The sequence below is a fragment of the Prunus avium genome, chromosome 1 (genome assembly GCF_965620075.1).
Source record: "Prunus avium chromosome 1, drPruAviu1.hap1.1, whole genome shotgun sequence".
In the NCBI taxonomy this organism is placed as follows: domain Eukaryota; kingdom Viridiplantae; phylum Streptophyta; class Magnoliopsida; order Rosales; family Rosaceae; genus Prunus; species Prunus avium.
In genome coordinates, this window is record NC_142284.1 from 6727463 (window position 1) to 6739525 (window position 12063).

The following is a 12063-nucleotide window of genomic DNA, read 5'->3' on the forward strand; positions in this document are numbered from 1 at the left end:
TAGGCTTTTCTCTAGAGTAGCATGTGAAAAACACATGTGGTTGGGTTGGCACTATATATAAGGTTTGCTCCAAGAATTGATGAATATTAGTTTATAATAGGCATATACCCATCTCTATTATTTTTTTTGTCTTCACCTTCATCCCCCAATCCAATTTTATATTCTTAACCGTGTGCATGATTTACTTCCAACTTGCCCTAGCTTGGCTTAAGAAGCGTGAGCTTGGCTAGCTAGCTGCTAAACACTTCAAAAGCCCTAATCTTTAACAATTAATGATTCAACAAAATACTCGATGTTTGTGGAGTTAATAAACTCAAGCACCAAATACTTCAGCAATATTGAGTGTCTCAGTCTATCCGTTGATTCCGTTCTACCATATAGCATATTGATATTGTATATTGAATCGATTCAAATTATATATCACACATGCGTATCAAGTTCGAGTTCATAATTTAACATCTAGAATTTACTAGAATTTATGATTTTCGATATATATCACGTGGTGTATTAGATACACAAAATAATTTCTTCGCATGCATAAACAATGCTCTGTGTATGAGTAGGTATAACAACAAATCTGAACCCTGTGGCTTAATCTTTAGCCGAGCCAAACCTGCTTGACAAAAAATATGTAAAAATACATAGACAATCGAGCAGAAGAAAAGGCGGTCCACGCTTGTTTGCTTGTAAATAAAGAACGGATATGGAACGTTGGATTGGAATTTTAAAATCCGGCTGGTAAGTTGGTTTAAAATTTTATATATGTTGGATGATTAGTGATGACGCGAAGGAAACCCTCGGATTTTAGTACTTGGCGACTTGGAGATCCAATGATGGTGGGCCCCACCACTCCATACTTTGTCCTTTCTGCTGTTTGTATTTTCCTTCCCAAAATACCCTTGACTTTCCCCATATTGATTGTTTGGTTTGGGACCATTGATTTGTTTTTCAGTGAGATTAGTGGGTTAATTGGACCTAAGCTTTGTCTTAATCTTGAATCCGTGGCCCTTGGGTAGTTGGGATTAAGACTATAGTCGTCTAAGTGCGGCCATAGATTCCTATTATCTCATTCCTCTTTAGAGTGAAGTGGAGAAATTGGCAATTAGCATATCATTTTTTTCCTTCTCCTTCTTTGCACATTACACATGCAAGAATGACACGTGGCATGTGCCATCTTAGCCAAAGAATCCGAGGGTGAGGATGGTTTTAAGTAGGAGAAAATATTTGTCGTATTCTCCCGTAAATAGGAACTCTTATTTTCATGTCAATCATAATCTAATATGTATGTAGAAATTTTTCTTTTTATAATTTTTATAAATTATTTTTATACGTGTGTCAATTAATTGTCATTTGCCGGAAGGAAGAATGTCTCCTTACAGCAAAAGGGGAAGCAAGCAGTGTCCTTAATTAAGAAGCTTATATTGTGGTTGGTATGAAACCTATGTTTAAGCGAACATGTTTCCTTAGCAGTAGAGAGTTGTACTTTCTAATCATCTAAGGTATTTAAATTGTCTGTTAATTGATGTTGTGTAGCAGATTCAATCATTCACAATTTTGCATATGTCGATGTTATCAACAAATGACTTGGTCACTCTCTGGATTGTAAGGAATGGAGTTTAGTTAAGCTTCAAGTTGACTGCTTTTGCTTCTTACTCACTAACCAACAATTTGCATATTGTATTTGAGAAAATGACAACATCATTGGCAATTTGTCAATTTGGCTTTGCATAAAAGCTAACATTGGGTTTTAATGCTATAACTAAAGTTTCCAAAGGCATAAAGACATATACCATGCCACTCTAGGGATAATATTATTATCATATGTTGAGTGATATATGTATGATGATAGTAATATCTTGCAAACTCTACATGCATGAGAATTAGGGTTTTGGTCAAAGCATAAGATAATTCTAAATTTATGGGTTTATATGAAATTAAAAGGTAAAATTGTTTGTATAAACTATTATAATCCGTGTATGCCAAGGTTTGGACAAGAAAGAAAGGAAGAAAACAAAATATAGTTCAAATGATTCCTTCCATATATATATATAGTCATTTCAAATAAATTTCAAATGTACTACATCTAAATGGATGAATGTATTTGAGGTCCATGAGAGCGGGGACGGGGCCAGGGCCAGAGCCGCCGGGATATTTGAAATTAATTAGAACCGCATAAGATTGAATGTATTTGAAATCACAAGTGGACACATATACATGTCTTAGTGTCGTGGCCACATGGATACGTATACAAGTCTTAGGGTCGTCGCCACGGGGTAACAAGTGGGCTTTGTTTGTACAATATATGGTCAAGCACTCCCCAAACACTTCCAAGCCAAAGGGAAGAGAGTCCCACATTGACAAAACACAAGAGGAGGGGACTCTCCCTTCTTTATAAAAGGAGACCTCTCCCCTTCAAGAAAAGGGGGGGGGGGGGGGAGTGGTGAGGGCAGGCTACTTGGGCCTCATGGGCTTACCCATGAGCCCATTTACAAGCCCACGGATTATTGGCCTTCAGCCAGATCCTCAGCCTTCGGCCTTCGGCGCTATCAGCCTTCAGTCTTCAGCCATCAGCCTTCGGTACTCTTCCTCTTCTCCTTGGTTCAAATCCTATGTGCATTGTATACAACATTATCGTAATGAGAACATACTTCTCCGTGGACGTAGCCCATTATTCGGGTGAATCATGTACATTTGTCTTCTGTATGCATGTCCATTTATCTACCGAATGCTCTTACATACTGAGGGTCCTCACCTTCAACATCCACCTCATCTCTAAGTTGGCCTAATTACTACCCGTCTAGTTTTAGCTCTAACAGATTGGCGCCGTCTGTGGGAAGCGATACAAAATACTATGTCGTTCTCCTTCACGAGTGCTCTCGGCACCTCCTACAATCGGCCTTCGGCACCCATCATCATTCGGTGCATGCGATGTCTTCACATCCCTCAATGATTCGGCATCTGCCTTTGGCCTTCGGCACCCTTGCATCATTCGGCACGTGCAATGTCTTCACATCCCTGTTGCATTCCTAAGAAGACACAAATTAATGTGCAAACAACCAATTAAAAATACCCGCAAGTGCACGAATCTATTGAAGTATAGATTATGTAAGTACGGGGTCGATCCCACGAAGAACTTGTCGGCTTCCTATAAGTTCTAATTTGAGTACGTAAAGAACACTTAATTGACACACCACAAATGCACAAATGCAAAATGGAAACTAAAAATAAGTAAGGAAGTGTAAAAGAAATGAAACAACACAAGAAAACTAAAGAAAAACACAAACAGCACTTTCTATCGCCCTTTTATCACCTATTTATCACCTGTGAACAGTGCTGTGAATAGTATCGTGAACCGTGAAAAATGAACAGTGACAACCGGTCGTTTTTGGCAGAGTCGAAACTCAAATTTGAACGTGATGAGCGACCGGTCGTTAGGTGAAAGCGACCGGTCGTTTTGCACAGAGTCGAAATTCTCTGCTTTTCAGTTTCGACCTCTGTCCAGTGTTTTGCCTATAACTTTCCAACCGTTTGTCCAAAATTCACGTTCTTTATACGGTTGGATTCAGCACAGAAAATGCAAGAACACAGCGCGGACCAAAAGTCCAAAAAAATTATAGAAACAAATAAAATTCAGTAACAAAGACACATAACGTGTCGAACACACAACTCACACACACATTGGGGGGGGGGGGGTTTGGTTTGGTTCAAGTGACCTATTTCTATTGCATGAAAGTAAATGAACTTTGAATTTAAATGAGAATAGCAGGGATGAAGTATCAAAGAGTGGAATTAAAATGTAACAAACACTAGGGTTTCGGAATCCACCCTAAACAATTCTACCAATGTTCATGGATACTCAAGTGATGAACTCTAAACGTGTTGTTGAAGATGTTCGCAATCAAGACCAGTACGAGTGGCTCAAGACGCATTGATTCTCTCTAATGTACGTAAAGTGCAGTACGAGTGCTACAATACTTGTGCCTTCCCTATAATCGAATCTAGGTGTGCTTAGTACTTTGATTCAATTACAAGAAAAACCCATTAAGTTCAAAGAGAATATGAACATCACAAGAACCCTAATAGCATGGTGTTTACATTAGGTATTCAAGAAACCAATTCACATGGATGATTCTTACTTCATCCATTTATTGCTTAGGATAACATGAAGATACACATAATCCCAACAATCTCAAGAAGCATGCTTTCAAAGGTGATCAATCAAAGAAGAACATACATCAAGGATAGATTAATTTGGTGAATTGGAATTCATCAACAATAGCTAGAAATTCATACACTCAAGCATCAAAACAATAAGGTAATCATGTTTAGGGCCTCAACCTAAGCCCTAGCTATGGAGTTTAGTTCCTCATACTTATTTCAAATACAAACTCAAAACAAAACTAGAAAGAAGTTACAGATTTTGTGAACATGGGAGCTTAAGGTCTTCAATGGTGGAAATCTCTTCCACTTCTTGCTTTGTTGCCCTTGTCTTCCTCCTTGAGCTCCCTAGCTCCAAGCTTCATCTCCAGCTCCAAAATCTCTGCAAATTGTGGAATGATTCTGATTGCAATGGCTGATGCTCTTTGCACTCCTTTTGCTTCCCTCTCTCCTCCTTTCCAGCTTTTACTTTTAGTATTCTAATGCAAAGTCTTCACCCATTGTCTTCTTGTCCCCTTGCAAATGATGAAGCCTTGTCCTCACAAAGATGCCAAATGCTTCAGAAAATATCTCATCTACTAAGGTAAATTCTTGTTACCAAGTGTTATGGTAACAAGAATAATCAAGATGACACAATGGGGGTAAAAGCTGGCCAATTCCGGATTTCCAGAGCTGTGGTAACATGCTGGATTGGTTGGATAGGCAATACTTGTCCAATGGAGCTCAAATTTGGATATGTTGTAGTTAACATCCATTGGAACAAGTCTCATGAAGATCATGACCTCATCCGAGCACCAGAGCATGTTGATCCCAGGCCAAGAAGTTGACCTACGAAAATGAACAAAAACAAAGTTTATAACCAATAATGCACTTTTAGCTCATTTTCATTCCAACCAAGGTAAAATCTAACAAAACACAAAAAGGAAGTAAAAAGCTATAAAATGTCAAGAACTAACTCAAAATAGTGGGTGAATAACATGAAAAATCATGTGTAAAAATGAACCGAACAATCCCCCAATGATTCAGCATCTGCCTTCGGCCTTCGGCAGCCCATCATCATTCGGAGCGTGCGATGTCTTCACATCCCCCCAATGATTCGGCATCTGCCTTCGGCCTTCGGCACCCTAGCATTATTCGGCGCGCGCGATGTCTTCACATCCCCCCAATGATTCGGCATCGGCCTTCGGCTTTCGGCACCCCATCATCATTCGACGCGTGCGATGTCTTCATATTCCCCCAATGATTCGGCATCTGCCTTCGGCCTTCGGCACCCTTGCATCATTCGGCGCGTGCGATGTCTTCACATCCCCCAATGATTCGGCATCTGCCTTCGGCCTTCGACACCCCATCATCATTCGGCGCGTGCGATGTCTTCACATCCCCCCAATGATTCGGCATCTGCCTTCAGCCTTCGGCACCTTTGCATTATTCGGCGCGCGCGATGTCTTCACATCCCCCCAATGATTCGGCATCGGCCTTCGGCCTTCGGCACCCATGCATCATTCGGCGCGCGCAATGTCTTCACATCCCCCCAATGATTTGGTATCGACCTTCGGCTTTCGGCACCTCATCATCATTCGACGCGTACGATGTCTTCACATCCCCCCAATGATTCGGCATCTGCCTTCAGCCTTCGGTACCCTTGCATTATTCGGCGCGCGCGATGTCTTCACATCCCCCCAATGATTCGGCATCGGCCTTCAGCCTTCGGCACCCTTGCATCATTCGGTGCGCGCGATGTCTTCACATCCCCCCAATGATTCGGCATCGGCCTTCAGCTTTCGGCACCCCATCATCATTCGACGCGTGCGATGTCGTCACATCCCCCCAATGATTCGGCCATCAGCCTTCGGCCATCGGCCATCAGCCATCGACCTGTTCTCAAAGCCATGCCGAACGGCACCTTCTAGAAGACACTTCTCCAGCACCTTTTCTCAAAGCCATGCCGAATGGCACCTTCCAGGAGACACTTCTCCCTTACGGCGCCATCTGACTTCGGCCATCAACTATCGGCCTTCGACGCCATCTGACTTCGGCCATCGGCCATCAGTCTTCGGCCATCAGCACCATCGGCCTTCGGCGCCATCTGACATCTGCCATCAGCCATCAGCTTGCTGAAGAATGAGCTGAAGCATTACTTGGCCAGTGCATTAATAACTACAAGTCCCCAATCAAGAAGTACCTCCTTAATCGGGAACTTGGGAGACTCTTGTTTGTACAATATCTGGCCAAGCACTCCCCAAACACTCCCAAGCCAAAGGGAAGGGAGTCCCACATCGACAAAACACAAGAGGAGGGGACTCTCCCTTCTTTATAAAAGGAGACCTCTCCCCTTCAAGAAGAGGAGGGGGGGTGAGGGCAGGCTACTTGGGCCTCATGGGCTTACCCATGAGCCCATTTACAAGCCCATGGATTATTGGCCTTTAGCCAGATCCTCAGCCTTTGGCCATCAACCTTCAGCCATAAGCCATCGGCCATCAGCCTTCGGTACTCTTCCTCTTCTCCTTGGTTCAAATCCTATGTGCATTGTATACAACATTATCGTAATGAGAACATACTTCTCCATGGACGTAGCCCATTATTCGGGTGAACCACGCACATTTGTCTTCTGTATGCATGTCCATTTATCTACCGAATGCTCTTACATAATGAGGGTCCTCACCTTCAGCATCCACCTCATCTTTAAGTTGGCCTAATTACTACCCGTCTAGTTTTAGCGCTAACAGGCTTGCTTGCTCAAGGTGGCGAGTCCTATATCATACGTTTTATTTTGACTTAGTTCAAATATAATGGAATTATGAAGAATCCCCTATTTATGTGAAACTTGGAAATGATATTTTTCTTGGGTCAAATTGTGAATTTGAGATCATAAAATGAAAGTGCATCTTATAAAGAGTTCATAGCAAGTTTATGATGATTTTTTGCTGACCAAAACCTGAGTAGCCTAATCCAAGTTGAGAGGCCCCAAATACTCGGTTTAGGGACTAGAGTGCGGTACATGTGTGGTGATGTAGAATTGGTGAATGAGAACTGAGGGCAAAAAAAAATAAGAATCTAAAAAATAAATATTTTAAAGTTGTTTTCAAAAATCGCCGTTATTTTGAAAACTAGTTTCCGTTTTCAACTACTAGCCTCTTTGCAAGTGCTTTCGTGCATGCGAGAGGTTTTTTTTAAAAAAAATTTAAAATTTATTTTAGAATTGAAAAAAATAATAGGTAGTTGTGTTCCATAAAAATAGGATCCATTATCTGATTTTTCTTTTAATTTTATTTTATTTTAATATGAAAAAGCGTGATTTTTTAAAATATGTTTGCATTAACCAATGGCATTTTCTAGTATTTTGAATGTTTCACCATTCTCTACCTTTTGCTTTATATATATATATATTATGAAACATGCTTTCATTTTTCCGTTGTCAAAAAACGAAATTTTTATCCAATGATCTATTTTGAAAGTTTTCCCCTTTTTTTTTCTTTTTTTTTAAAAAAATCTTACTTTCTTTTTTCCTTTTCGTTTTTGTGGTACTCAAATTTTTAAAGCATTCCCTAATTTTCCCACTTCCTTTTTATCCACTTACACTCCATTTTTCTAAACAAAAAGGAGTATAGGTGGATAAAAGGGGAGTGGGAAAATCATTTACCTTTTTTAAAAGTTGATTTTGTTTACTTTTAACTTTCTCTTTTCCTTCTGTTTTTTTAACTTTCTCTCTTCCTTCTGTTTTTTTAACACTAGGTTTCTTGAAGATAAGTCATCTCGGATAAATGAAAAGGTGGGGGGGGTGGGTGTTGGCGGCTAAGCCCAATAGAAGCATGGTTTGCGGTATTTCTTAACCGTTAGTTCAGGCTAATCAATTTGATCTAACGATTAAGATATAAGATTTCACCTAAAGGCCATATATAAAGCAGTCATTATAGAATTCTTGAAAAGGGGGAGACCAAGGGTTTTTAATTAAGAGAAGATGTCCTGAAAAAAAATAAAAATAGAAGATGATACCCAATAGTCCTCCCCATGTATTATGTCGAAGCCCATTAATAAGGTCACTAGGGCCACTAGACCCATGAAGTTTCATTCGTGCACTATAGTAATTGGGTTTTGGGTTACATGATCTTTTTGTTACGATCTATTTATTTCCTTCTTCGATTCTTAACATTAATGGACTCATTTTACAAATGTAAAACGGGCCCTAGACCAACCTATAGAATTCTTACAACTTACATTTGATGCATCAAAAATACCACAAAAGGTTTAAACTTTGATAATGCTATATAATCGAATTGTTTTCCTAATTGTCTTTTTGCCAACTTTCTCACATGAAGTAGGCCTTACATGGGTCACATGACATGATCTCTAAATGGATTCCACAATATCATAAATCTTATTATGTGTTTATTATTTGTGAGAGAGTTGAAAATAACTAAGAGTTTGTAGCTCAAGTGGTGAATTAAGAGCAGTTATTTAAATTTCTTTCTTTCTTTCTTTTAAGGAGTTATTCAAATTTCTTAATTTTTCTAATGTGGAACATTTCTAATGAGGAGAAAAACTTACTTATATCGAAGATACCACCATGACACTATCCCGAGCCAATCACTCATTGTCTTGTGTTTTAACTTTCCAACATGTTAATATAACTATGACATATAAATACGTGATTGGCTTAAAATACAACCACAATAATACCCTGTTACATGTAAGTTCTTCTACCTGATGAGAGAGTTGGAGCCCCGTCCAACCAAAAACTATAATAAAAACAAGGATAAACGGTGGAGATTGGAGAGTGAAGAGTACTAGAGAGTGAGGTTGAAAGGTCCACGTTGATGCATGTGTATTTTACCTAAGAAAAAAGGGTAAAAAGAATAAACAAAGAGAACAAATATGTAGAACAAGAAAATTTACAGCGTTTTGTTTGGGCTGGTCAATTATTGTACATAAATTAAAGAGGCTACTTGCCCTAGTGGCCACTATTAAAAATGGTAAAGATCAATCTCCAGTCTCAAGAACCAGCTATCAACAGCCACATCCTATCAATTTATAAATGGAAAAAAAAAGAAGAAAAAAGAAGAAGCTCTGTACATGAAGGTGAAGGAATATTGATTCGATTTCCCAAGTCCAAGTCCAACATTCAACCGCACACGTCGCCGAAAACCCTAGTCAGCCAGCACGTGCGTGCGGCCTCATTGCCCCATGATTATTATATACTTAGCAAACAGCATACACAAATTATTACAATAATTACTCCCACACAATAATTAAAGAATGTAAAAAGAAGAATATAAAGCAGTGTTCAAGATGGATATTAGTCTATTATTACTAGCCCCAACTTTTTTCTATTGTGTGCTTCAAATCCACGAGTCCTTGTTCACATCTCCAAACACATTAACAAGGGTCATGCCAAATACATTGTTTGGCTCCTTATTACATGTAAAGAGTCATTCTTTCCGTACAGAATAATCACAGTTTGGCACGTATATGCAAAAGTAATAAAGAAAAGTTTATGCACAGTGTCAAAGAGGAATAACTTCTTACGCGTAAAGAGCAAAGTATTTTCCTGAAGAGAAGCTAGTCCTTATCTTTTTAATCATTGATTAACAAAAACAAATAGTGTTCTTGGTCTCTAAGATACCGATTATTCTGTATTAACTATTGGATGATCAGTCAGTCAAAGCAACCCAAAAAAAAGTAAGAGGTGGGTGTGGCCGACATAAACTTGTTTGTAGGCCAAAAGAGAAAGAGAGGGAACAAGGATGGAGACTGAAGTTCAAAGAAACAAGGGGAAAGGGTCCCCACAAACACCCCCACAAGTCTTTTAAAGGGGATAAAGAAAAGGTAAATGTAGATGGATGATCATTTGCAGAATTTGACTAATATTTCTTGCATTTTAAAACGTAGCCTTTTCAGGTAATGTCATGTGCTGCTGAGTGGTGAGGTGGTGGTGGCCTTCAATTTTGAACAAAGTTTTTGGTAGACATGCATGCAGATGCAGTACAAAGGGTTTGGTGCCCTTTCACTTATTTTTTTAATTTGCAACGTTTTTCTTGTACATTACAAAACTTTTAAATCACTAATATTCGGGTTGGGTCCACTTTTCTATATGCTAGCTAGAGCTAGCTAGCTCTCATCACTGAGATTCTTCTCTTTTGTTTAGTGTTTTTTTCCCCCCCTTTTAATCAAAGGGCCATCCAGTACTAGAGACAATCAAGGTATATTAGTTTTGGCTTGATTGCAAAGTACTGGATTTCCTCCATTAATTTTGTACAAGAATTTCTAGAATTCAATAAAGTGCATAGTGAAGAAAAACATTCAAATATTTCTCAACGAAGTCTAGCCCAGCAGAAAAGGATCTCGACTTGCAATCTCAAGTTCAAACCCTTATAGTACCTTTGGTAGTGTGTGTGTGTTAGAAACCCTCTTCCTCTAGTATTTTTTTATATAAAGAAATTCTAAGATTGCATTCATAATTCAGCCAAAAATGTCACTAGCCACAAAGGGCCAATACAAACTAACCACAAATGGCCATTATAATAACGGATGGATCTAACATCAAAGTTAAGCAAATCTAGGGCTCCTCCACTGACTGTCAAGCAGAATCGAAGAAACTCAGGCATAGGCCCCAACTAAGAGAGCAAACTCGGAATAATTAAAAATAGATAAAGCTTGAAAAAATCAAGCCAAAACAATACAAATAAAACTCTCACAAAAGAGAGGTGGAAAGTTCTCACAAAGGAGAGGTGAAAAACTCTCACAAAAGGAGAGGTGAAAACTACACAAAAAACTCAAAGTGTCTCTGTGACTTATTTTAAACATAAAGCAACTACAAAAATGATGGTGGTAGAGGTCCAACACCGAAACGCAATTGAAGATCTGATACCTAGACGCATCCGCAATTTTATTTGGAAGAGAGTTTAGACTATTAGTTGTATTAAGAAAAAAATAAAAACATTAAAATTCAGTTCGACAGTTTACCTAAACATCTCGCATTTTTTGACCGTGCTGCTCTTTAAAAATATTTCTTAACTATAGCTACATTTAGTATCTCCTAGTTCTGGGTGTTGCCTTCTGTAATTTGACATCCAGTAACAGCATTACATATAGGTTTCAAATAGCATATTAAGAATATATAACTCGAGTCCTAGAGGTAGCTTACTTCTAGGAGTTAAAAAAATCAACAGCATCTACTCAAAGTATTTGATTTGAGTTCAATATGCACGAGCGTGATAGCATGAATAAGGCACGAGGGACCACATTTTCAGACCCAATAAGTTTATTTGTACCACAGCTTAATTGGTACCACATTTATACAATTTATTAGAAATGTGATATACAATATCGTACGTCTAGTGTTATTGTTTCAAACCACGTTAATTTGCTAAAACATAACTTAACTTATCAATTACATCAACGTTTCTCTAAAACAATTACGTCAATGTTTATTACGACAAATAACACATCAACCGTCACTATATTAATTAGCTAACAACATGATTCTTTCTCTGACAAGTATAGAACAAGAATTACTAGGACAATATGTTATGCTGCTGTCAAGAGGCAACCATCCCTCCCTATTGATAGGTATTGCCTATAAAACTACTCACTAGCTAGCCCAACACAACACTTTAATTTGTAGAAACTCATACATCAAAAAAGAAAAAAAAATTATTTGATTGACACAACATTTGAATCATTCCCGACAACTTTCTTCCTTAACTTTTGTTTTGCAGATTGCAAGACAACTATCTTAATCAATATGTTTGACCAATATTTCGGCCTATCCTAGACAATAGTTTGGGTGTCATGATCATGATCATGGACTATTGTGACGCCCAGCTTCCTATTTTTAATCGATACATTTATCCAGAAGCTATACAACATTCAATTGTTGCATTAGGGGGCAAATTCGGCACACAATCG